This window comes from Capricornis sumatraensis, chromosome 12, assembly GCF_032405125.1.
Source record: "Capricornis sumatraensis isolate serow.1 chromosome 12, serow.2, whole genome shotgun sequence".
Lineage (NCBI taxonomy): Eukaryota > Metazoa > Chordata > Mammalia > Artiodactyla > Bovidae > Capricornis > Capricornis sumatraensis.
The window spans coordinates 48,493,893-48,520,992 of NC_091080.1; positions in this window are offsets into that span (position 1 = coordinate 48,493,893).

Genomic DNA, 27,100 nt, shown 5'->3' on the forward strand with positions numbered 1-27,100 from the left:
AAGTCCATGGTGTCACAAACAGTTGGACACAACTTAGTGACTGAACAACTTTTAACTGAAGTTTATAAAAATCTTTTCTATCATTCTACATCTATTCAGTTGCCAATCTTGGATCTACATATCTAACATAAATTCAGGCAAGAATTCTGGAGTGGGTAACCTATTCTTTCCCCAGGAGATCTTTCTGACCTAGGGATCAAACCTAGGTCTCTTGACTTGCAGGCAGATTCTTTACCTTGAGCCACCAGGGAAGTCCCTTATAAATCTCTGATCTAAGTTTTTTTAAAGAATGACTTTTTAACACCTAAGTTTCTTGACCCATGGAGATGAAATTCCAGAGTTATGCTAAAATTTTGAAACAATATAATTATTTGAAGAAAGTTAAAAGATCTTCAAGATGTTTTATTGCCTTGAAAATACTTCATGATTTTCTGCACATTTTGCTATATATAAAATTCAGAAACCTTTAGGTCATAGGGACTCATATACATGTCTAAATTACAAAAGACACCAATGATATACTACCTAAGGTCTATCTAGTCAAAGTTATGATTTTTCCAGTAGTCATGTATGAATGTGAGAGTTGGACTATAAAGAAAGCTGAGCACTGAAGAACTGATGCTTTTGAACTGAGGTGTTGGAGAAGACTCTTGAGAGTCCCTTGGACAGCAAGAAAATCCAACAAGTCCATCCTTATGGAAATCAGTCCTGAATATTTATTGGAAGGACTGACGCTAAAGCTGAAAGTCCAATACTTTGGCCAGCTGATGTGAAAAACTGACTCATTTGAAAAGACCCTGATGCTGGTTAAGATTGAAGATGGGAGGAGAAAGGGACAACAGAGGATGGGATGGTTAGATGGCATCACCGACTCAATGGACATGAGTTTGAGTAAACTCCAGCAGTTGGTGATGGACAGCAAGGACTGGCGTGCTGCAGTCCGTGGGGTGGCAAAAAGTCGGACACGGTTGAGGGACTGAACTGAATTGAATATTCTGTGTGTAAACGTGGTCTCAGTATTATTTTTGTTTCCCAAGACCTGAAGTGATAGTTGGCTTATATAAAAGCATTTTGGGGAGGTAAAAATGATTTATTGTTAATTCAGTTCTGATTCAGTTACCCAATTGGGTTTGAGTAACCACAAATTGTATTGCTTCTCAGAAATTGTTGATGCTGATAATATACAATTCTTTATTATCATGGTTTCTTAGCATTTTCCAGAGTATGTCATACTCCTTCTTGTACTTGTAAAACTTGCTTTACAAAATATAAATGAACACACATTTTTTTTTTAGTTTTAGACTATATCATCATTACTTAAATACATAATTATCACAACCTGTAATAATTTGGGCTCAAAGAATTCTGTCCAAATTTTGCCAGAAACAAAGATGCAGAGAATGGCAAGATGCCACAGTGGGCATTATTATCTATAGTAACCTTTTTTAAGAGCAGTTTCAAATATCCTTACTATTTCCTTATGCACTCACTCTTTTTTGATGCAAAGTAATGAATATTTACTCTGAGAAAAAATCATTGAGTATTATTTTTTCTTAAAGTTTCTGACTTCTTGCCACACAACTATGATCCTGAAGTAAGATTCATATCACCATTTAGAATATGATAATTAAAATCCATAACATTATTAAAGGTTATTTATAAAGGTCTAAGTAACATAGTCTTTTCAGTTTAAGGAAGCTTAATAATTCTACATAAATAAACTAACTTGTTCTATTCACTATGTAATAAAAATGAGACCAAAATAACATTTTACATCCTGTAATGAAACTGTAAACTTTCACACAAAATTGCGCACCAGAAATACATGAAATAAAACTGGTGTTATTTTAATTGGTGCATGTTACTCTATTCCATACACTTCTCCAATTTGGGCACATTTGAGAAATGTCTAGAAAATGTCAGATTAAGAAAAAGTCAATGTGACATCTCCATACTACACCATACCTACAACTCTTGTGTCTGGGAGACATAAATGGAATCACAGCTGTTTCTATAGTATATTTGGTATGTATTCTCAGACTAATTTCCTGATGAATATTTTGGTTGCTAAGTTTCCAGTTGTTGGAGCAGCAATGATGACTCTGACACACTTCTTTTGAGGTAATTAAACTTTCAGCCCATCTGTGCAGTTACTTTCATAATATTTTCAAAGGGCACAGAATGCTTTTAATATTTGTACCACTTCATTTTTACTTGCTAAGGGACCTATTATCTAGCTGAACATTGTTGAAATAAGTTTTTCAAAAACTGGTTAGTGAAAGAGGACAGTAAAAATGTCATTCTAGCAAGAAAGTAATATAATTAATGTCAAATTTATAATATTATAAAGGACACTTGTTTACCAAAACTATATTTCACATCTTTGTGTTGGGCATTTTATCTTTGACTCTTTATGATGTTCAATCCTGGAGTGAAATGACAAGTTCTAGATATGATCTTTCCTGTTCTGGAAATATCTTCTTTGCTTTAAGAAATCAGTAGTTTTGTGTAGTTTATAACAGTGCAAGTGAAGTGAAGTGCAAGTCACTCAGTTGTGTCTGACTCTTTGCGACCTCATAGACTATACAGTCCATGGGATTCACTACGCCAGATGGAGTAGGTAGCCTTTCCCTTTTCCAGGGGATCTTCCCAACCCCAGGATCGAACCCAGGTCTCACACATTGCAGGCAGATTCTTTACCAGCTGAGCCAAAATAGTAAAAATGAGTTAGGTGGACATTGGAAGACAATATTTTTTAAGTGTTTCAATTACTTATAAAAACATATAAAAATTAAAGTTTATAATCTCCAGAAAGTAATAATGTATCAATTAGGTGTCTAATGATATTTAAGTGGGAATATAGTTTTATAGAGAATAGATAATTGTCAATTTTGAAATATACTCAATTTTATTTTTTATTATTACTGGTGTTTATTGTGGTAAGGTTAAGTTTTAAAATTTTTTAAAAAATTGAATAGTAAGATCTCTAACTCCCTCATTCTCATTAATTATTATTATCAGCTTGATAATACAAAATGTTTAAATACAGACATAGATTAGAATTACTCCGTGCATTTTGCTTTACTGATTGCTCTTCTATTTTATTATTAACATTTTAAAAGATACATAACATTTCTTGGAATGTTTGTATAGATTTTCATCAATTGGGTGTAACACATATGATTCAGCCAATCTCTTTTTTATTGTTAATAGAACATCTATCTTTGATGACCAGTCCTTTTACATGTTCTTTCTTTATAAAGATGTTTATCTACTTTTAGTTTGTTTGTAAAAATTTAATAAAATAAGATTACCAACTCTCAATTATGTATGATAAAAATATTTTATTTCAGGTAATTTGACTTTTAATATTTTCTGTGATGATTTGGGATATGCAATAGTTCATGCTGCCAAATCTTGTTTGTCGTTGTTATATAAATTTTTTGTGTAGAAATATTTTTTATAGAAAAAACATAAATATTCACCCATATTTTTCCAGTTTTTTAATACATAGTTATTTAACTAAAAAGTATTTATTTAGCATTAATTTCTTGTGGAGAAAGAGTCAGTGCATAATCATATAAATGTCATTTATATTAATCTTTCCTTTTGTCTCTACATTTTACTTGCTGCTTTTATTAGAACTTTCACACTTTATCATTCTTCTTAAGTTATTTTTAATGATTTATGAATTTATTAACATAAAAATGAGGCATCAAAATTTATAAATACATGATTGAAATCCTATGTTTGATTTGCTTTTAGCAAAGCAGTTTAAAAAAAAACACAAGCTAACATAAGAAAGGTCAAAATTGATGACCAAAATTTAAATAAATATTTGTTAGTTTCAAGAAAGTGGGCTCAAAAGCAGTGAATTCAATGTATATATTAAATACCTGCTATGCTCAACTGCTGTAGAATACATGTTCCTCAAAGTTGAAGGAGATACAGTGTTTTCCCTTAAGGCACTTCCAAAGAGATAATGCCATAGGAAAAGTTGTGATAGAATTGATGTACATATAGTCTGGTGTGCAAGAAGATCTTTCAAAAAATTTGTCTTTCAGGAAAGACTTCCTAGAGGAGACATGACTAAGATTATAGATAAAGAATGAATAAGAATTTTCCAGATAAATAAAAATAAATGTATGCCTGACGCCACATGAACAAAGCCATGAAAATGTGTAACAGAAAGATTAAGGGAAATGGAAATAGCAGTTTTGTAAAGCCAGAAGAGTGCAGCTACTTTTCTTTGGTAATCTGGTAACCAAAAGGAGAAAAGAAAAGCAGAATCATATACCACATGTCTCTATTTCTATTTATCATCTGTCTTTCTGTCCACAAATCTTCTTTTTTTTTTTTTTTACTGAAATAATAATTGCAGAGAGAGGAAGGAAGAAAAAAAGCTCAAGAAAGAATAATGTACCTAAAAAATGAATATACTTCATTGATGACTATCATCTTTCATTCTTGTTAATATTTAGCCTTGCTGGACATCTTGACAAGTCATAAAATCCCATATCATATTGACTTGTTTAAAGAGTAGCTTTCACCCTCAAGTCTGTTATTCCTATAATGTATACAAGCATCAGGATTCCTATAATTGATTCATAATATCAAATCTCTTGACAATAAAATTTAAAATACTGAATTATTTGCTAACACTAAGTTGATTAGCTTAAGTGAAATAAAATGAAATTTTCTATTAGCTATCCCCCTACTTGCTAATAGACATATAAAAGGAAGCTTACTAAGTTTTGCAGATAAATGGCAATGAAACATTACAAGCATAGAGTGAAAAACATCAATAATTTCCTTCCTTAAACAAAGTGCATGAAGTAAATAAAGTACTGATTTGATTATAATAAACATTTTAATAAAAATATTATTAATTTGCTTTAAATCAAAACAACTAACAATAAGGTAGCTTCAGTCAATGGTGGTCATGCTCTATACAGCATTATAGTAGATTTGGTACAGAAATTGAAATTGGAAATTATTCCTGTACTTATGGAACTTACAATACATCTATTTATTATGCAAATGAAATTGTGGTGGCTATTTCCTTAATCAATGTTGGTTTTGTTAAGAAACAGATACAATTAGATTTAAAGAAATTATCCCCATAGTATGCAGTTTTTCTCATTTAATTCTGAAAATCAATGAAGTGTTGGTATTTTCACACAATAAACTTTGTATGTATATATATATATATATATATATATATATATATATGTACACATATATGTATATATACACACACACACACAGAGTTTAATTTCTTCTTGTAATGCTTGCAGAACTCAAAAACAAATGACATGAATCTTGTTGTGCTAACTTACTCTAAGTTGCATTTCTGTTTTTCTTTTTAAAATATAGTCAATTACAAAGTCATTTTATTATACAGTTTTTGTCATTCCAGTTTTTTGGGAGAACTATAAAGATGTTGCCCAACAAAAGTAAGGTTCCCCTCTGCTATGGAAATATCATTCTTCACTCTTGATCTGTAGTTAGAGTAGGCAATTCTGATTCTTCTACTTTCTCTCTTTTGACATGTCTCCCAGGTTCTAAAGATAAAAAGGACTAGTTTTGCATTCAGTTCAGTTCAGTTCAGTCGCTCATTCATGTCCGATTTTTTGCAACCCCATGAATCACAGCACGCCAGGCTTCCCTGTTCATCACCAACTCCCGGAGTTCATTCAAACTCATGCCCATTGAGTCGGTGATGCCATCAAGCCATCTCATCCTCTGCTGTCCCCTTCTTCTCCTGCCCCCAATACCTCCCAGCATCAGGGTTTTTTCAAATGAGTCAACTCTTCGCATGAGGTGGCCAAAGTATTGGAGTTTCAGCTTCAGCGTCAGTCCTTCCAATGAACATACTGGTTTTGCATTAGCATCCCAAAAGACATGAAATAATTTCTTACTGATTTATCCAGATCATGTGAAACACTCTTATTTTCTTATATAAAGAGAGATAAAATGAAAACAACTAAATAATATACAATTTGATTTTAACATTGCATTTTAGATGAATTTAACTGCAAACTTGTGGCTATTACTAATGAGGTTCTACAGCTATTGTGCAGTGTTCAAAACAGGGTTTGTAGCATGAGTCTCACAAATACACATTGTTTTATAGTCAGTGTGGCAGCTCACTATTCATCCATTATCTAAAGAGGGAAAGGGAGAATGTGAATTGAATGGCTGATTTTAAATGTACATTGAGAGGTTTTAATCTCTTACTAAATTTGGAAATCAATACATCTGTTTTTCATGAAGAATTTAGAAGGCAGCACATACTTACTTTTTAATAATGTCTTATGTTTTATGGTGAGCAAGAAAAGCATTCATAATTAATCTTATGAAATATAATAATAACAGAAACAACAGAAGATACTCTACCTCCTCTTTCAAATAAAAGTTTCAAACAATTAAGTATAAGAAGGACATAATGAGTATTCAGTTTAGAGAATTTGTTTAAGAATCTTATAGAAAACTAAGATTAGTCTCCTTTTAAAGGATTTTCTACATTCTTTTCTAAATTGTGTCAACAGTAGAAAAGGCAAGGTATATTTGGCAAGAATCTCATATCGAATGGTTGCAAATATTAACAAAATTTACTCTAATTACCTTAACATGATTCAAGTATTGAAAGCAATTCATTATTTGAATATATTTTTAACCACCTGCTATTTTTTTGTTTCTTATTCACTAAATTTTACTTAGGTTTAGACAAGTTGATAAAAAGTTCACAGCAGTGCCTTACTTTCTTGAAGGAAATTCACTTTATTCCTCCCACAGAGATCTCACTGGAGGTTCACCATTTACCTTTCTCAGGAATCTTAATGTTCTCAGCAGGGTCAGAATAATTGTTTCAGGTATTTATTGCTTTAATAAATCAATACTGTCCAAAAATAGCTGAACATGCATATAAGCTATGTCAAAACAGCATCATCCCATATTATAGAAAAACTATTTAACTATATTTTTCTATTGCTCTCAACTGACACATCCAAACCCAAATTTAAAAATTAGATTCAACATAAGTTTTATAAATAAACTTGGCTTGAAATTGTCTGGCCTTATAAAAATATGTATCACATATGTTAGGTCCATAAATCAAGATAAATTGAAAGGGGTCAAACAGGATATAGGAAGAGAGGCCATAGACATTTTAGAAATCCGTGAACAAAAATGGACAGGAATGGGTGAATTTCATTCAGATGACCACTATATCTACTACTGTTGGCAAGAATCCCTTAGATAAAATGGAGTAGCCCTCATAGTCAACAAAAAAGAGTCCAGAATGAAGTACATGGATGCAATTCAAAAATGACAGAATAATGTATGTTCATTTCCAAGGGAAACCATTCAATAAAACAATAATCCATGTATATGCCCCAAATACTATTGCAAAAGAAGCTGAAATTGGATGGTTCAATGAAGATCTAAAAAAACCTTCTAGAGCTAACAACAACAACAAAAATTAGTCAATTGAATAATAGAGGACTGGAATGCAAAAGTAGGCAGTCAAGACATACCTGGAGTAACAAGCAACTTTGGCCTTGGAGTACAAAATGAAGCAGGGTAAATGCTAAAAGAGTTTTGCCAAGAGGATGGACTGGTCATAGCAAACACCCTCTTCCAACAACACAAGAGATGACTCTACATATGGACATCACCAGATGGTCAATACCAAGATCAGATTGATTATTTTATTTGCAGCCGAAGATGTAGAAGCTCTATACAATCAGCAAAAACAAGATTGGGAGCTGATTGTGGCTCAGATCATGAATTCCTTATTGCAAAATTTAGACTTAATTTGAAGAAAGTAAGGAAAACCACTAAACCATTCAGGTAAGATTTAAACCCCTTATGACTCTACAATGGAAGTGACAAATAGATTCAAGGATTTAGATATGATAGACAAAATGCTTGAAAAACAATGGATAGAAGTTCATAATATTGTGCAAGAGGCAATGACCAAAACCACCCCAAGAAAAAGAAATGCAGAAAAGCAAAATGATTGTCTGATGAGGCCTTACAAATATCTATGAAATGAAGAGAAGTGAAAGGCAAAGGAGAAAAAGAAAGATATATCCATCTGAATGCAGAGTTCCAAAGAATAGCAAGGCCTATTCTTGGAATAATAATAAGAAAACCTTCCTAAGTTAATGATGCAAACAAACAGAGGAAGACAGTAGAATAGGGACGAATAAAGATCTCTTCTAGAAAATTGGAGATACCAAAGGAACATTTCATACAAAGATGGACAAGATAAAGGAGAGAAACAGTATGGACCAAACAGAAGCAGAACATATCAAGAAGAGATGGCAAAAAAACACAGAAGAACTATACAAAAATGACCTTAATGACCTGGAAAACCACAGTGGTGTGTTCACTCACTTAGAGCCAAACATCTAGGAGTGTGAAGTCAAGCAGACCTTAAAAAGCATCCCTACCAAAAAAGTTAGTGGTGGTAATGGAATTCCAGCTGAGCTATTTCAACTCCTAAAAGATGGGGCTGCCAAATGCTGCATTCAATATTCCAGCACATTAAGAAAACTCAGCAATGTCCACAGGATGGGAAAGGTTCAGTTTCCATTCCAGGACCAAAGAAGGGCAATGCCAAAGAATGTTCAAACTACCGCACAATTGCAGTCATCTCATACAATAGCAAAGTAATGCTCAAAATTAGCCTTCAAAACTATGCGAACCAAGAACTCCCTGATATTCAAGTTGGATTTATAAAAGGCAGATGAACCAGAGATCAAATTGCCAACATCCTTTGGATCATAGAAAAAGCAAGAGAATTCAAGAAAAAAAAAAAATCATCTACTTCTGCTTCATTGACTATGCTAAAGCCTTTGACTGTATGGATCACGACAAACTGTGGAAAATTCTTGAAGAGATGGGAATACCAGACCACTTTATCTGCCAGCTGCAAAATCTGTATCCAGATCAAGGAATTTAGAAACATGGTAATGATGACCTTGTATGCGAGACAGCAAAAGAGACACAGATATGTAGAGCAGACTTTTGGACTCTGAGGGAGAGGGAGAGGGAGAGGGTGGGATGATTTGGGAGAATGGCATTGAAACATGTATACTATCATGTAAGAAACGAATAACCAGTCTATGTTCGATTCAGGATACACGATGCTTGGGGCTGGTGCACAGGGATGATCCAGACATATGATATGGGGTGGGAGGTGGGAGAGGGGTTCATGTTTGGGAACTCATGTACACTCGTGGTGGATTCATGTCAATATATGGCAAAACCAATACAGTATTGTAAAGTAAAATAAAGCAAAAATAAATATAAAAAAAAAAGATTACACAATTTTCCAACTGCTATAGAATTTCATGTTATTCTATTTTGCCCAATTGTTAAGTGATTGGATACAAATAAACTAATCTAAAATTTACACATTTTTCACTATGAAATGGGAAAAGATATGCAAAATCTTCCATTGTATCAAAATACCTTTTATCTGTCAATTCTCTGTCAATGGATGCATTGATTCTCTATAATCTTTATATTTCCTATATATAATATACATCTATATATATATACATATGGTTTTATATAAATATATATTGAAATATTCCTTTCAAATAAAATAAAAGAAAACAAAAAAAAGAAGCAACAGTTAGAACAGGACATGGAACAATGTACTGGTTCAAAAATGGAAAAGGAGTACATCAAGGCTGTATATTGTCACCCTGCTTATTTAACTTACACACATAGTACATCATGTGAAATGCAGTAACTCTTAAGCACAAGCTGGAATCAAGATTGATGGGAAAATATCAAAGACCTCAGATATGCAGATGACAGCACACTTATGGCAGAAAACAAAGAGCCTATTGATGAAGGTGAAAGAGGAGCATGAAAAAGTTGGCTTAAAACTCAACATTCAAAAAAAGAAGATGGCATATTTTCCCATCATTTTACAGCAAATAGATGGGGAAACAATGGAAACAGGGGCAGACTGTATTTTCTGGGGCTCCAAAATCACTGCAGGTGGTGATTGCAGCCATGAAATTAAAAGACACTTTCACCTTGGAAGAAAAGCTATGACAAACCTAGACAGCATATTAAAAAGCAGAGACATTACTTTGCCAACAAAGGTTCATATAGTCAAAATTATGATTTTTTTCAGTAGTCATGTATGGATATGAGATTTGGACCCAAAAGTAGGCTGAGCACCCCAAAATTGATGTTTCTGAACAGTGGTGCTACTGAATACTCTTGAGCATTCACTGGACAGCAAAGAAATCAAACTAGTCAATCCTGAAGAAATCAATCCTGAATATTCATCAGAAGGACTGATGCTGAAGCTGAAGCTCCAGTACTTTGGCTACTTGATGAGAAGAGCTAACTCATTAGAAAACACCCTGATGCTCGGTAAGATTGAATACAGTAGGAGAAGCAGATGACAGAGGGCAAGATGGCTGTATGGCATCACCGACTCAATGCACATGAGTTTGAAAAAGCCCGAGGAGATGGTGGACAGGGAAACCTGATGTGCTGCAGTCCATGGGTTGCAAGGAGTCAGACACAACTGAGCGACTGAACAACAACAACAACAAAAAATTGCTATAAAGAAAATTTTAGATTTTAAACAGATATGTAGTCTCACTTTTTTTATTTTTGCTTTTGTTACTTGGGTTTAAATATCATTTCCAAAAAGTCATTGTCAAAATTCAATGTTAAGAAGACTTTTCTTTGCTTTCTTCTAGAATTTTTACAGCTCCACATCATACATCTACAAATTTAATATACTTCAATGTTATTTTTGCATTGGTGTAATGCATTTAATTTCTTGCATGTAAATATACATTGGATATTTGGCAACTTTAGCAGTTATATATAAATTTTAAGTTTTTTCTGTAAATAAATTAAAATTTTGATAAGGATTGTATTGAATATATGGTACAGTACATACTAGTGAATATTTGAGTAGTATGGACACTTCAACAGTGATTTTTCCAATTCATGAACACATGAAATCTTTTTTTAATGATATCTATTTATTTTTAATTGATTGATAATTGTTTTACAATATTTGGTGACTTCTGTTATACATCAACATGAAGTAACTGAAGGTGTACTTATGTTCCCTCCCTCTTGAATCTCTTTCCCACCTCCTGCCCATTCCCTGCACAATAACCTCTAGTTTATTACAGACCCCCAGTTTGATTTCCATGAATCATGTAGCAAATTCCTATTGGCTATCTATTTACATATGTTAGTGTATATGCATCCATGCTATTCTCTTTGTGTATCTCACCTTCTCCATCTTCTTCCACACCCTTATCCATAAGTTTGTTCTATATGTCTGCATCTCAACTACTGCTCTGTGAACAGATTCATCAGTACCATCCTTCTAGATTTCATATAAATACATTAATATATAATATTTGGTTTTCTGACTTGCTTCACTTTGTATAATAGGTCTTATGTTCTTCCACCTCATTAGAACTGACTCAAATGCATTGCTTTGGTATCGCTGATACTATTCCATTGAATGTACATAGCATAGCTTCTTTATCTATTCATATGTCTGTCAATGGACATCTAGGTGGCTTCCAGGTCTTGGCTACTGTAAACAGTGCTGCAATGAACATTGGGGTACATGGGACTTTTTTAGTTTTGTTTTTATGAAGGGATATGCCTAGAAGTGATATTGCTGGGCCATATGATGGTGGTTTAGTGAAAACCAAAGCAGAAAATGAAAGATATACCCATTTGAATGCAGAATTCCAAAGAATAGCAAGGAGAGATAAAGCCATCCTCAGTGATCAGTGCAAAGAAATAAAGGAAAATAATAGATGGGAAAGACTAGAGATTTCTTCAAGAAAATTAGAGATACCAAGGGAATATTTCATGCAAAGCTGGGCTCAATAAAGGACAGAAATGGTATGGACCTAAAAGAAGCAGAAGATATTAAGAAGAGGTAGGCAAGAACACACAGAAGAACTGTACCCAAAAGATCTTCACAATGCAGATAATCATGACAGTGTGAACACTAACCTAGAACCAGATGCCCTCAAATGTGAAGCCAAGTGAGCTTTAGGAAGCATCACTATGAACAAAGCTAGTGGAGGTGATGGAATTCCAATTGAGCTATTTCAGATCCTAAAAGCTGATGCTGTGAAAATGCTACACCCAATATGTCACAAATTTGGAAAACTCAGCAGTGGCCGCAGTACTGGCAAAGTTCAGTTTCCATTCCAATCCCAAAAAAGGTAATGCCAAAGAATGCTCAAACAATTGCACTCATCTCACACGCTAGTAAAGAAATAGTCAAAATTCTCCAAGCCAGGCTTCAACAATATATGAACTGTGAACTTAAAGGTGTTTAGAAAAGGCAGAGGAACCAGAGATCAAATTGGCAACATCTGCTGGATTGTCGAAAAAGCAAGAGAGTTCCAGGAAAATATCTGCTTCTGTTTTGTTGACTATTCCAAAGCCTTTGATTGTGTGTCAAAAAATACTCTGGGAAATTCTGAAAGAGATGGGAATACCAAACCACCTGACCTGCCTCTTGAGAAATCTGTATGCAGGTCAGGAAGCAACAGTTAGAACTGGACATGGAACAACACACGGGTTCCAAATCGGGAAAGGAGTTGTCAAGGCAGTATATTGTCACCCTGCTTATTTAACTTATAGGCAGAGTACATCATGAGATACACTGGGCTTGATGAAGCACAAGCTGAAATCAGGATTGCCAGGAGAAATATCAAGAACCTTAAATATGCAGGTGACACCACTCTTATGGCAGAAAGCAAGGAAGAACTAAAGAGTCTCTTGATGAAAATGAAAGAAGAGAGTGAAAATTTGACTTGAAACTCAACATTTAGAAAATGAAGATCATGGTATCTGGTCCCATCACTTCGTGGCAAATAGATGGGGAAACAATGGAAACAGTGACAGACTTTATTTTGGGGGGCTCCCAAATCACTGCAGATGGTGACTGCAGCCATGAAATTAAAAAAATGCTTACTGCTTGGAAAAAACGTTATGACCAACCTAGACAGTGCATTGAAAAAGCAGAGACATTACTTTGGCAACAAAGTTTCGCCTAGTGAAGGCTATGGTTTTTCCCGTAGTCATGTATGGCTGTGAGAGCTGGACTCAGGAAGCTGAGTGCCGAAAAATTGATGCTTTTGAATTGTGGTATTGGAGAAGACTCTTGAGAGTCCTTTGGACTTCAAGGAGATCCAACCAGTTCATTCTAAAGGAAATCAGTCCTGAATATTCATTGGAAGGACTGATGTTGAAGTTAAAACTCCAACACTTTGGCCACCTGATGTGAAGAACTGACTCATTTGAAAAGACCCTGATGCTGGGAAAAATTGAAGGCAGGAGGACAAGGGGATAACAGAGGAGGAGATAGCTGGATGACATCACCAACTCAATGGCCATGTGTTTAAGTATACTCTGGGAGTTGGTGATGGACAGGGAGGACTGGTGTCCTACTCCATGGAATTGCAAAGAGTTGGACATGAATGAGTGACTGAACTGAACTGATTGATGATGGTTTTATTCTTAGTTTTTTAAAGAAATCTCCAAATTCATCCATAGTGACTGTGTCAATTTACATTCCCATGAGCAGTGTAGGAGGGTTCACAGTTTGTTATACAAATTGTGAATTTTTTTGTTCTAGTTTTCTGAAAAATGCCATTGGTAATTTGATAGGGATTGCATTGAGTCTGTAGATTGCTTTAATCCACATCCTCTGCAGCACTTAATATTTTTGCATTTTTTGATTATGGCCATTCTGTCTTGTGTGAGGTGATATCTCATCATAGTTTTAATTTTCATTTATCTAATAATGAATGATGCTGAGCATCTCTTCATGTGTTTATTAGCCATATGTATGTCTTTGGAAAAACATGTGTTTAGATTTTTTCTCACTTTTTGATTGGGTTACTTGTTTTTCTGGTATTGAGTTGTATGTGTTGCTTATATATTTTGGAAATTAATCCTTTATTAGTTGTTCCATTTGCTAATTTTTTCTCCAGTTCTGATGGCTGTCTTTTCACTCTGTTTATAGTTTCTTTTGTTGTGCAATGGCTTTTAAGCTTAATTGTATTCCACTTATTTATTTATTTTTAAAATTTCCATTCTTCTAGGAGGTGGGTCATAAAGGATCTTGCTATGATTTATGACATACTGTGTCCTGCCTATGTTTCCTTCTAAGGGCTTTTTAGTCTCTGGTCTTACATTTAGGTCTCTAATTCATTTCAAGTTTATCTTTCTGTATGGTCTTAGGAAGTGTTCTAATTTCATTTTTTCTTTTTTATTTTATTTTGTTTTTTGCCCATGGTTGTCCAGTTCTCTAAGCACCACTTATTGAAGAGACTATCTTTTTCTCATTGTATATTCTTGTAACCTTTGTCAAAGACAAACTGCCCATAAGTATATGGATTTATCTCTGGGTTTTCTTTCTTGTTCCATTGATCTATACTTCTGTTTTGTGCCTTTTTGTGCCTGTACCATACTTTCTTGATGATTGTAGCTGTGTAGCATAGTCTGAAATCAGGATTGCTTTGGCTATTCGGGATTTTTTGTATTGTCATACAGATTGTGAATTTTTTGGTTCTAGTTCTCTGAAAAATGCCATTGGTAATTTAATAGGGATTGCATTGAATCTGTATATTGCTTTTGGTAGTACAGTCATTTTCATAATTCCTGATTCTTCCAATCCAGGAGCATGGAATACACCTCAATCTTTTCAGGTCGTCTTTATTTCTTTCATCAGTGTCTTATAGTTTCCTGTATATAGTTATTTTGCCTCCTTAGGTAGGTTTATTCCTAAACTTTTTGTTCTTTGAGCTGCAATAGTAAATAGGATTGATTCCTTTAAATCTCTCTGATTTTTCATTTTTAATATGTATGAATGCAGGTTATTTCTGTGTATTGATTTTGTATCCTGCAACTTTACTAAATTCACTGATTACTTCTAGTAATTTTCTGATAACTCCTTTAGGGGTTTCTATGTACAGTATTACATCATCTGAAAATAGTGAGAGTTTTACTTCTTCTTTTCCAACCTGGATTCCTTTTATTTCTTCCTCTTCTCTGATTGCCATAGCTAGGACTTCCAAAACTATGCTGAATAATAGTAATGAGAGTGGAAACCCTTCCCTGTTTCCTGATCTTAGAGGAAATGTTTTCAGTTTCTCACAGTTAAGAATAATGTTTGTCGTGGTTTCGTTGTATATGTCCTTTATTATGTTAAGGTAGATTCCTTCTGTGTCCATTCTTTGAAAAATATTTTATCATAAATAAGTGCTGAATTTTGTCAAAAACTGTCTCTGCATCTATTGAAATTATTACATGGTTTTTACCTTTGAATTTGTAAATATGGTATATCACATGGATTTATTTGAGTATATTGAATCCTTGCATGATGTATGATCTTTTTAATGTGTTGTTGAATCCTGTTCACTGTAAATTTGTTGAGGATTTTTGGATCTATGTTCATCAGTGATATTGGCCTATAATTTTGTTTTCTGTATGTGATATATTTGTCTGGTTTTGTTGTCAGGGTGATTGAGTCCTTGTAGAATGAGTTTGGAAATATTCCTTCCCCTGCAATTTTTCAGAAGAGTTTCAGAAGGATAGGGATTAGTTTTTCCCTAAATGTTTGATAAAATACAGCTGTGAAGCCATCTGGCTCTGGGCTTTTATTTTTTGGGAGATTGTTGATCACAGTTTCAATTTCAGTGTTTGTAATTTGCTTGTTGATAATTTCTATTTCATCCTGGTACAGTCTTGGGAGCTTGAACTTTTCTAAGAATCTACATTTGCTCCAGGTTGTCTATTTTATTAGTGTATAGTTGCTCGTAATAGTCTCTTAAGATCCTTTGTGTTTCTTCATTGTCTGTTGTAACCTATCCTTTTTCAACTCTAATTTTGTTAATTTGATTTTTCTCACTTTTATTCTTGATGAATTTAGCTAAGGGTTTGTCTTTCTTTCTTAATCTTCTCAAAGAACAAGCTTTTAGCTTTATTAATCTTTACTGTCATTTCCTTCATTTCTTTTTCATTTATTTATGCTCTTTATGATTTCTTTCTTCCACTGATTTTGGTTGTATGTGTTTTGTTATTGTTGTTGTTCTCCTTTTTACAGAAGTGTTAGGTGTTGAGTTAGGTTGTCTATTCGATGTGTTTCTTGAGGTAGGATAGTATTGCTGTAAACTTTCCTCATATAATTGATTTGCTGCATCCCGTAGATTTTGGGTTGTCTTTTGTTGTCATTTATTTCTAGGAATTTTTTTTATTTCCCTTCTTATTTCTTCACTAACATCTTCATTATTTAAAAATGTATCATTTAATCTCCACATGTTTGTGTTTTTTGCAGTTTTTTTTCTTCTGTAATTTATATTTAGTCTCATAGTGTTGTAGTCAGAGAAGGTTCTTCAGACAACATCAATTTTCTTAAATTTACTGAGGCTTAATTTGTGGCCAAAGATGTGGTCTATCCTGGAGGATATTTCATGTACACTTGAGAAAAAATTGTATTCTTCTGCATTTGGATAGAAAGTCCTGAAGATATTATTTAGATCTGTTTGGTCTAATGTTTCATTTAAGTTTTGCTTCCCCTTACTGATTTTCTGTTTTGATGGTCTGCCCATTGGTGTGAGTGGGGAGTTAAAGACCCCAACTATTCTTATGTTACTGTCAATTTCCCCTTTTATATCTGTTAGGGTTTACCTTATGTTTTGAGGGGCTCCTACGTTGGGTGCATAAGTATTTACAATTCTTATGTCTTCTTCTTGGATTGATCCCTTGAATATATGTAATGCTCTTCTTTATCTCTTGTGATATTCTTTATTTTAATGTCCATTTTGTCTGAAATGAGAATTGCCACTCTGGCTTTGTTGTGATTTCCATATGCATGGTATATTTCACCATACATTGACTTTCAGTCTGTATGTGTCTCTAGGTCTGAAGTGAGTTTCTTTTAAACAGCATATATATGGGTCTTGTTTTTGTATCATTTAGCCAGTATGTATCTTTTGCTTGGAGCATTTAATCCATTTACATTTAAAGTAATTTTTGACATATATGTTCCTATTGGCATTTTCTCACTGGGTTTGATTTTGGGTTTCTCTTTCTTTTCTCTAGTGTTTACTGCCTATACAAGACCCTTTAGCATTTGTTGTAAAGATGGTTTGTTCTTGCTGAATTCTCTTAATGTTTGCTTATATTTGAAACTTTTGATTTCTCCATTAATTTGGAATGAAATCCTTGCTGGGTAGAGTAATCTTGGTTGTAGATTTTTTTTTTTTTTTACAGTATTTTAAATATATCCTGTCAATCCCTTATGGCTTGAAGAATTCTGATGAATGATTCAGTGTTAATTGTATGGATTTTCCATGTATGTTACTTGTTGCTTTTCTTTTGCTGCTTTTGATATTCTTTCTTTGTGTTTAATATCTGTTATCCTGATTCGTATGTGTCTCAACATGTCTTTCCTTGGGTTTTTCCTGTAAAGGACTCTGCATTTCTTGGACTTGATTGACTATTTTCTTTCCCATGTTGGGGAGTTTTCAACTATAGTCTCTTCAAAAATTTCCTTAGTGGCTTTCTTTTTCTGTTCTTCCTTTAGGACCCCTAACTTGATTATTGGTGTGTTTAATAGGTCCCAAGGGTCTCTGAAGGTATCCTTAATTTTTTCATTCTTATTCCTTTGTTCTGCTTTTTGAAGCTATTTCCACCTTTCTGTCTTCCAGCTCACTTTTCAATTCTTCTGCCTCAGTTATTTTGCTGTTGTTTCCTTTCAAAGCATTTTTAGGTTCAGTAACTGTGTCATTGATCTCTGTTTGTTTATTCTTTATTTATTCTATGTATTTAGTAATTTTATTAATTGGATTAATTTTTTCCTGGCATTTTCTCCTTTTTATTTTCAAGACTTCGTGACATCCTTACTATCATTATTTTGAATTCTTTTTCAGGTAGTTTTATTATTTCCTCTTCATTTATTTCAACTCATGTGTTTCTAACTTGTTCCTTCATTTGTGCTATATTTCTGTCTTTTCAGTTTTGTTTTTTTTTTTTTTTTTTCCCTACCTTACTCTGTATGAGTTCTCCTTTTCCCAGTCTTTAGGGTTGTATTCCTTCTTCCTTTTGGTTTTTGCCTTTGGATGGAAAGGTTTGCTCAGTTTGGGTTGACTCCTTGTTACAGGTTCTTGTGCTTGTGTTCTAGTGAGAGGAGGTGAGGTTTTGTTTGTTTGTTTGTTTGTTTTTTGTTTTTTGATGGGTGGAGCTGTTTGAGGTGGTATGCTTTGGAGTGTCTGTGGGACTCCTGTCTGTTGATGACTGCCTTGTGTTTTTGTCATTTGTTGTTTGCATAAAGTGTCCTGCAGTAGATGCTGACAGTAGGTGTGTGATATCAAGCTTTGTGTAAAGGTGTTTGCCTTCGTAGAAGTTCTCAGTAATTAATACCCCTGGGGTTAGGAGTTCTCTGGCTTTCTGGAATGTTGAATTCAATGCTCCCACCTCAATGGTTCAGGTACAATCCTTGGACAAGGGACTGGGAATATATGTTATTTGTTATGGGATTAAAGGTGGTTGAAGAGAACTTACCAAGACAAAAAGCAAAATATGAAATGAAATAAGAGATGGCCCATATAGATGGTAAATACACGGTCAGACAGGTATTTACAAAAATAATGGGGCATAAACACACACTTATACACACACAGATATAACCAAAGTGTACCAAAGGAAAGAGAGTACAGGAGACTGATTTGATGAGAAAAAGAACCCTAAAATGATATCAATCAATATAATCTTGAGCTAACTAACACTCAATCTGAAAAGCTGAGCTTGAGCAGTGTACCAACTAGGGAATGTAGCAAACAGAACACAACAATGTAACATACATGGTGAAAAAAGAAAGAGTGAAGAACAAAAACAGGAGATGAGAAAGAAAAAAGAAAAGGAAGGGATGGAAGAGAAAGCAAAAACAAGAAAATAAAAAAGAAAAAAGCAGAGACAGATGTTTGTGAAAAAAGATTTATGTATATTTACATGAAAATGAAAGAGGAGAGTGAAAAAGTTGGCTTAAAGCTCAACATTTAGAAAAGGAAGATCATGGCATCTGGTCCCGTCACTTCATGGGAAATAGATAGGGAAACAGTGTCAGACTTTATTTTTTGGGGCTCCAAAATCACTGCAGTTGGTGATCACAGCCATGAAATTAAAAGACGCTTATTCCTTGGAAGGAAAGTTATGACCAACCCAGATAGCATATTCAAAAGCACAGACATTACTTTGCCAACAAAGGTCTGTCTAGTCAAGGCTATGGTTTTTCCAGTGGTCATGTATGGATGTGAGAGTTAGACTATAAAGAAAGCTTAGCGCTGAAGAATTGATGCTTTTGAACTGTGGTGTTGGAGAAGATTCTTGAGAGTCCCTTGGACTGCAAGGAGATCCAACCAGTCCATTCTAAAGGAGATCAGTCCTGGGTGTTTTTTGGAAGGAATGATGCTAAAGCTGAAACTTCAGTACTTTGGCCACCTCATGCGAAGAGTTGACTCATTGGAAAAGACTCTGATGCTGGGAGGGATTGGGGACAGAAGGACCAGGGGATGACAGAGGATGAGATGGCTGGATGGCATCACTGACTCGATGGAATTGAGTCTGAGTGATCTCCGGGAGTTGGTGATGGACAGGGAGGCCTGGCGTGCTGCTATTCATGGGGTCACAGAGTCGGACATGACTGAGAGACTGAACTGAACTGAACTGAAGAATAGCTAGAGAAGGGAAAGAATGATAAAAAAACAGTCAAGCAGAACCAAGAGAAACTGAAAAAAAAGAAAAACACACACACACAAAAGGAAGAAATAAATCTTAAAAAAAAAAAAAAAAGAAAGAAAAGAAAAGGAAAAAAAGAAAAGAGGGAAATTCCACAGCACTGTAGATACTCTCAGCAGTGGAGTCTGCTTCCATTGATGGGGTTGGGTTAATGTCCTATGATCGTTTCCTACAAGCCATGGCTCATAGTTTCATTGAGTTAGACAAGGCTGTGGCCCATGTAATCAGTTTTATTAGTTTTCTGTGATTGTGGTTTTCATTCTGTCTGCCCTCTGATGGATAAGGACGAGAGACTTATGGAAGCTTCCTGTTGGGAGAGACTGACTGTGGAGGAAACTGGGTCTTGTTCTGATGAGCTGGCCATGCTCAATAAATATGTAATCCAATTTTCTATTGGTGGGCAGAGCTGTGTTTCCTCCCTGTTGTTTGACCTGAGGCAAAACTATGGTGGAGGTAGTGAAGATAATGGCAGCTACCGTCAAAAGGACTTGTGCATGAATTGTCACACTCAGTGCCCCCAACCCTGCAACAGGCCACTGCTGACTCACGCCTCCACCAGAGATTCCTAGACACTCATGGGCAAGTCTGAATGAGTCTCTTGTGGGGTCACTGCTCCTGTCTCCTGAGTCTTGCTGCACACAAGGTTTTGTTTGTGCCTTCAAAGAGTGTGTTTCCCCAGTCCTATATAAGTTCTGGTTGCTCTATTCTGGGGTTAATGGTGACCTCAGTGCTTATGTCATAGCTAGGTCAGCTACACACAGAGCCCCTGCCCATGCAGCAGGCCACTGCTTACCCATGACTCCACAGGAGACACTCACTCAAAGGTTTGTCTGGCTCAGTCTCTGTGGGTTCTCCTGGTAGACACAAGGCTTTATTTGAACCCTCCAAGCTTCTCTGGTGGGTATGACATTCGGTTCTAAAAGTGATCTAGCCCTTCCTATCGTCTTTCTAAGGCTTCTCCTTTGGCCTTGGATGTAGGGTATCTCTTTTTGATGGGATCCACCATTCCTCTGTTGACATTCAGCAATAAGTTGTAATTTTGGAGTTCTCGTGGAAGAAGAGAACACGTCCTTCTACTCCTTCATCTTGGATAGTAAGATGGATAAGTGAGATAGTAAGAAGGACAAGGCCCAAGATGGATGAGTCATGATGGAGAGTTCTGACAAAACATGGTCCACTGGAGAAGGCAATTGCAAACCACTTCAATATTCTTGCCTTGAGACCCCCATAAACAGTATGAAAAGGCAAAAAGAGAGGGCACTGAAAAATAAACTCCTCAGGTCTGCAGGTGCCCAATATGCTACTGGAGAACAGAAGAGAAACAACTCCAGAAAGAATGAAGATACAAAGCCAAAGCAAACAAACAAATAAACAAAAAACACAGTTTTGGATGTGACTGGTGACAGAAGTAAAGTCTGATGCTGTAAAGAACCATATGGCTTAGGAACCTGGAATGTTAGGTCCATGGCAAGGTAAATTGAAAGTGCTCCAAAGGAGATGGTAAGAGTAAACATCAACATTTTAAGAACCATTGAACTCAAATGGATTGGGATGGGTGAAATAAACTCACATGACCATTATATCTATTACTGTGAGCAAGAATCCCTTAGAAAAAATGGAGTATACCTCATAGTCAACAAGAAACTCCAAAATGCAGCTTTTAGATACAATCTCAAAAATGAAAGAATGATCTCTGTCCATTTCCAAGGCAAATCATTCAATATCATGGTGGTGGTTGTGGCAGTTTAGTCACTAAGTCGTGTCTGACTCTGCAACCCCATGGACTGTAGCCCACCAGGCTCCTCTGTCCATGGGATTTTCCAGGCAAAAACACTGGAGTGGATTGCCATTTCCTTCTTCAGGGGATCTTTCTGACACAGGAATCAAACCAAGTATTGTGCATTGCAGGCAGTTTCTTTACCAACTGATCTATGAGGGACGCTGTCAGTATCACAGTAATCCAAGTTTATGTCCCAACCAGCGATGCTGAAAAAACTGAAGTTGAATGGTTCTATGAAGATCTACAAGACCTTCTAGAACTAACACCTGAAAAAGATGTCCTTTTCCTTATAGGGGACTGCAATGGAAAAGTAGGAAGTCAAGAGATACCTGGGGTAATAGGAAAATTTTGCCTTAGAGTACAAAATGAAGCAGGACAAAGGCTAATAGAGTTTTGTTAAGAGAATGCTTTGGTCATAGCAAACACCTTCTTCCAACAACACAAGAGAAGACTCTACACATGGACATTACCAGATGATCAATACCAAAATCAGACTGACTATATTCTTTTTAGCCAAAGATGGAGAAGCTCTTTACACTAAGCAAAAACAAGATTTGGAGTTGATTGTGGCTCAGATCATGAATTCCTTACAGCAAAATTCAGATTTAAATAAAAAAAAGTAGGGAAAACCACTAGACCATTCAGGTATGACCTAAATCAAATCCCTTATGATTATACAGGGTAAGTGACAAACATATTTAAGGGATTAGATCTGACAGAGTTCCTGAAAAACTATGGACAGAGATTCGTGATACTGTACAGGAGGCAGCGATCAAGACAATCCCAAAGGAAAATAAATGCAAAAATGCAAAATGGCTTTCTGAGAAGGCATTACACATAGCTGAGAAAAGGAGAGAAGCTAAAGACAAAGGTGAAAAAGAAGGATATACCCATTTGAATGCAGAGTTACAATAAATAGCAGGGACAGATAAGAAAGCCTTCTTCCATGATAAATGTAAAGAAATAGAGGAAAACGATAGAGTGGGAAACACTAGAGATCTCTTCAAGAAAATTAGCGATACAAAGGGAATATTTCACGCTAGGATGGGCACAAAAAAAGGACAGAAGTTATGGTCCTAATAGAAGCAGAAGGTTTTAAGAAGAGGTGGCAAATATACACAGAAGAACTATACAAAAAAAATCTTTATGATGCAGATAACCATGATGGTGTGATCACTCACCTGAAGCCAGATATCCTGGGATGCATTGTCAAGTGGGTCTTAGGAAGCATCACTATGAACAAAGCTAGTGTAGGTGATGGAATTCCAGTTGAGCTATTTCAAATCCTAAAAGATGATGCTGTTAAAGTACTGAACTCAATATGCCAGCAAATTTTGAAAACACGGCACTGCTTACAAGATTGGAAAAGATCAGTTTTCATTCTGATTCCAAAGAAAGGCAATGACAAAGAATTCTCAAACTACTGAACAATTGCACTCATCTCACACACTTGCAAAGAAATGCTCAAAATTCTCAAGCCAGGCTTCAACAGGACGTGAACCGTGAACTACCAGATGTTCAATTTGGATGTAAAAAAGGCAGAGGAACCAGAGATCACATTGCCAACATCCGCTGGATCATCAAAAAAGCAAGAGAGTTCCAGAAAAGCTTCTACTTCTGCTTTATTGACTATGCCAAAGCCTTTCACAGTGTGGATTACAACAAACTGTGGAAAATTCTTAAACCTGGGAATACCAGGCCACCTCACCTGCTCCTGAGAAATCTGTATGCAGGTCAAGAAGCAATATTTAGAACTTCACATGGAACAATAAAAACTGGTTCCAGATAGGGAAAGGAGTATTTCAAGGTTTTATATTGTCCCCCTGCTTATTTAACTTATATGCAGAGTCAGTTCAGTTCAGTCACACAGTTGTGTCCAACTCTTTGGGATCCCATGGATCGCAGCACGCCAGGCCTCCCTGTCCATCACCAACTCCCGGAGTTCACTCAGACTCACACCCATCGAGTCAGTGATGCCATCCAGCCATCCAGCCATCCAGCCATCTCATCCTCTGTCGTCCCCTTCTCTTCCTGCCCCCAATCCCTCCCAGCATCAGAGTCTTTTCCAATGAGTCAACTCTTCGCATGAGGTGGCCAAAGTACTGGAGTTTCAGCTTTAGCATCATTCCTTCCAAAGAAATCCAAGGGCTGATCTCCTTCAGAATGGACTGGTTGGATCTCCTTGCAGTCCAAGGGACTCTCAAGAGTCTTCTCCAATACCACAGTTCAAAAGCATCAATTCTTCGGCGCTCAGCCTTCTTCACAGTCCAAATCTCACATCCATACATGACCACAGGAAAAACCATAGCCTTGACTAGACAGACCTTAGTCGACAAAGTAATGTCTGTGCTTTTGAATATGCTATCTAGGTCGGCCATAACTTTCCTTCCAAGGAGCAAGAGTCTTTTCATTTCATGGCTGTAGATCATGTGAAATATTGGAGTAAGTGAAGCACAAAGCACAAGCTGGAATCAAGATTGCCCAGAGAAATGTGAATAACCTCAGATTTGTAGCTTTAACCACCCTTACGGCAGAAAATGAATAAGAACTGAAAAGCCTCTTAATTAAAGTGAAAAAGAAGAGTGAAAACTTTGGCTTAAAACTCACATTCAGAAAACCAAAATCATGGTATCTGATCCCATCATTTCATGGCAAATACGTGGCGAAAGTATGGAAACTGTGAGGAATTTTATTTTATTTTATTTTGGCTCCAAAATCACTCCAGATGGTGACTGCAGCCTTGATATTGAAAGATGCTTGCTCCTTGGAAGAAAATCTATGACCAACCTAGACAGCATATTAAAAAGTAGAGACATTACTTTGCCAACAAAGGTCTGTCTAGTCAAAGCTATGATCTTTCCTGTAGTCATGTATGGATATGAGAGTTGGACTATTAAGAAAGCTGAGCACCACTGAGGAATTGATTCTTTTGAACTGTGGTGCTGGAGAAAACTCTTCAGAGTCCCTTGGACTGCAAGGAGATCAAACCAGTCAACCCTAAAGGAAATTAGTCCTGAATATTCTTTGGAAGGACTGTTGCTGAAGTTGAAACTCCAATACTTTGGCCACTTGATGCTAAGGATTGACTCATTTTAAAAGACCGTGATTCTGGGAAATATCAAATGCAGGAGAAGAAGGGGATTACAGAGGATGAGATGGTTGGTTGGCATCACCAACTTGATAGATATGAATTTTTTAAGCTCCGGGAGTTGGTGATGGACAGGGAAGCCTGGTGTGCTGCATTCGATGGGGTCACAATGAGTCAGACACGACTGAGTGACTGAATTGATGGTTTCCTATTTGGGGGCACTTGTGTGTGTGTTCTGGTTGGTGGAGGTGTATCTCATCTCTCTGAAGGATAGCAGTGTCCAGTAATAGGTTTGGGGCTGTCAATTGTTTTACTATGACTTTGGACAGTCCTTTCAGCTTTAGTAGTGATAGACACATCTATTTCTGAAGCTGCAACAAAGATGCTCTCTCAGCACATCATCATGGCTGCCAGCCCCTCATTTGTTCCTGGATCTTTGTCCAAGTTACCACCCCTAGGTCCTGTCCTGCACTTCAGGTCGAAGTTTGCTAGGCAGGGGTTTGTGCAGCACTTTTCTCTGCTCCCTGACCCTGCCCTCTGCTTCATGGAGATTTGCGTGTGCTTCTCTCTGCACTCTGAACCTGCCCTCTGCTCTGGAGGCTTATGTGTGCTTCTCTTGTCACCCTGGGCCTTTCCTCTGTGCCATGGAGGTTTATGTACTCTTCTCTCAGCATCCTGGGCCCACTGTCTGCGCTGCAGGGCTGTGATTGCTTCTCTCATCACCCTGGGTCCTCCCTCTGTGCCATGATGTTTCTGTGTGCTTCTCTCACCTACCCAGCCTGCTATCTGGTCAGGACCAAGGTCCATGAGCTGCTTATGCATTGGAGAAGGAAATGACAACCCACTCCAGTGTTCTTTCCTGGAGAATCCCAGGGACGGGGGAGCCTGGTGGGCTGCCATCTATGGGGTCACAGAGTCAGACACGACTGAAGCGACTTAGCAGCAGCAGTAGCATAAGAGTTGTTCCATATCTTGATGAGTTTTTGATGTATTTGTGGGGAGGCTGGCAGTCTCCCCAACTTACTCCTCTGCCATCTTCTTCCACTTGAAATCTTTTTATTTGTGTTCTCTTCAATTTATCTCATAAATATCTTGCAGTTATAAATGCACAGGTTTACTGTATCCTGGGTTAAATTTATTATTATGTATTTTATCAGTTTTGATGCTATAGTGAATAGGATTGTTTTCTTTATTTTTTCAGGATTTCTATTATTAATGTGTAGAAACGCTACTGAGTTTTGTATTTTGAATTTTTTTAAAGTCTGTTGATTTGTTATGTCAATGCTAATTTTTTTAATTGGCATATAGGTTCTTTAAATTGCTGTGTCAATTTCTTCTCTATAGCAAACTGAGTCATCCATATATATAAATATAGTCCCTCTTTGGGGGAATTTCCTTCCCATTTAGGTCAACTAGAGTTCCATGTAGTATACAGTAGGTTCTCTTTATCTATTTTATACATAGTAGTGTGTATATGTCAATCACAATTTCCCATTTCATCCCACCACCCTACCTCCTTGGTATCCATATTTGTTCTATTCATTCATGTCTCTACTTCTCCTTTGCAAATAAGATCATCTTTCCATTTTATTTTCTAAAGTCCACATATATGTGTTAATAGATAACATTTGTTTTTCTTTTTCTGATTTATTTCACTCTGTATGACAGTTTCTTGGTCTACATCTCTGCAAATTGCAGATTTTCTTTCCATGGATGAGTAATATTATACTGTGTATGTACTGTACATCTTCTTTAGTCAATCCTCTGTTGAGATTTTAGGTTGCTTCCATGTCCTGGATTTGTAAATAGTACTTCAATGAACATTAGAGTGCATGTATATGTTCAAATTATGGTTATCTCTGAGTATATGCCCAGGAGTGGGAATGCTGGGTGATATGGTAGTCTTATTCCTAATTTTTAAAGGAACCTCCATACTGTTTTCAGTAGTGGTTATATCAGTTTACCTTTTCAGCAATAGTGTGAGAGTGTTCCCTTTACTCCACACTCTCTCCAGCATTTATTGTTTGTAGATTTTTGATATATCTCTTCAATAAATGGTGCTGGATAAACTGGACAACTACATGTAAAAGAATAAAATTAGAACACTCTCCAACATCATATACAAAAATAAACTAAAAATGGATTGAAGATCTGAATCTAAGGCAAAACACTGTAAAACTCTTACAGGAAAACATAGGCAGAACAGTTTTTAACATAAGTTGAAGCAAGATACTCTATGGCCCACCTCCTAGAGTAATGAAAATAAAAACAAAAATAAATAAATGAGGCCTAATAAAAGCTTTAGTAACAGCAAAAGGAGCCATACATAAGATGAAAAGACAGCTCTCAGTATTGGGGAAAAAAAAATGTAGATGAAGCAACTGACAAAGGATTAA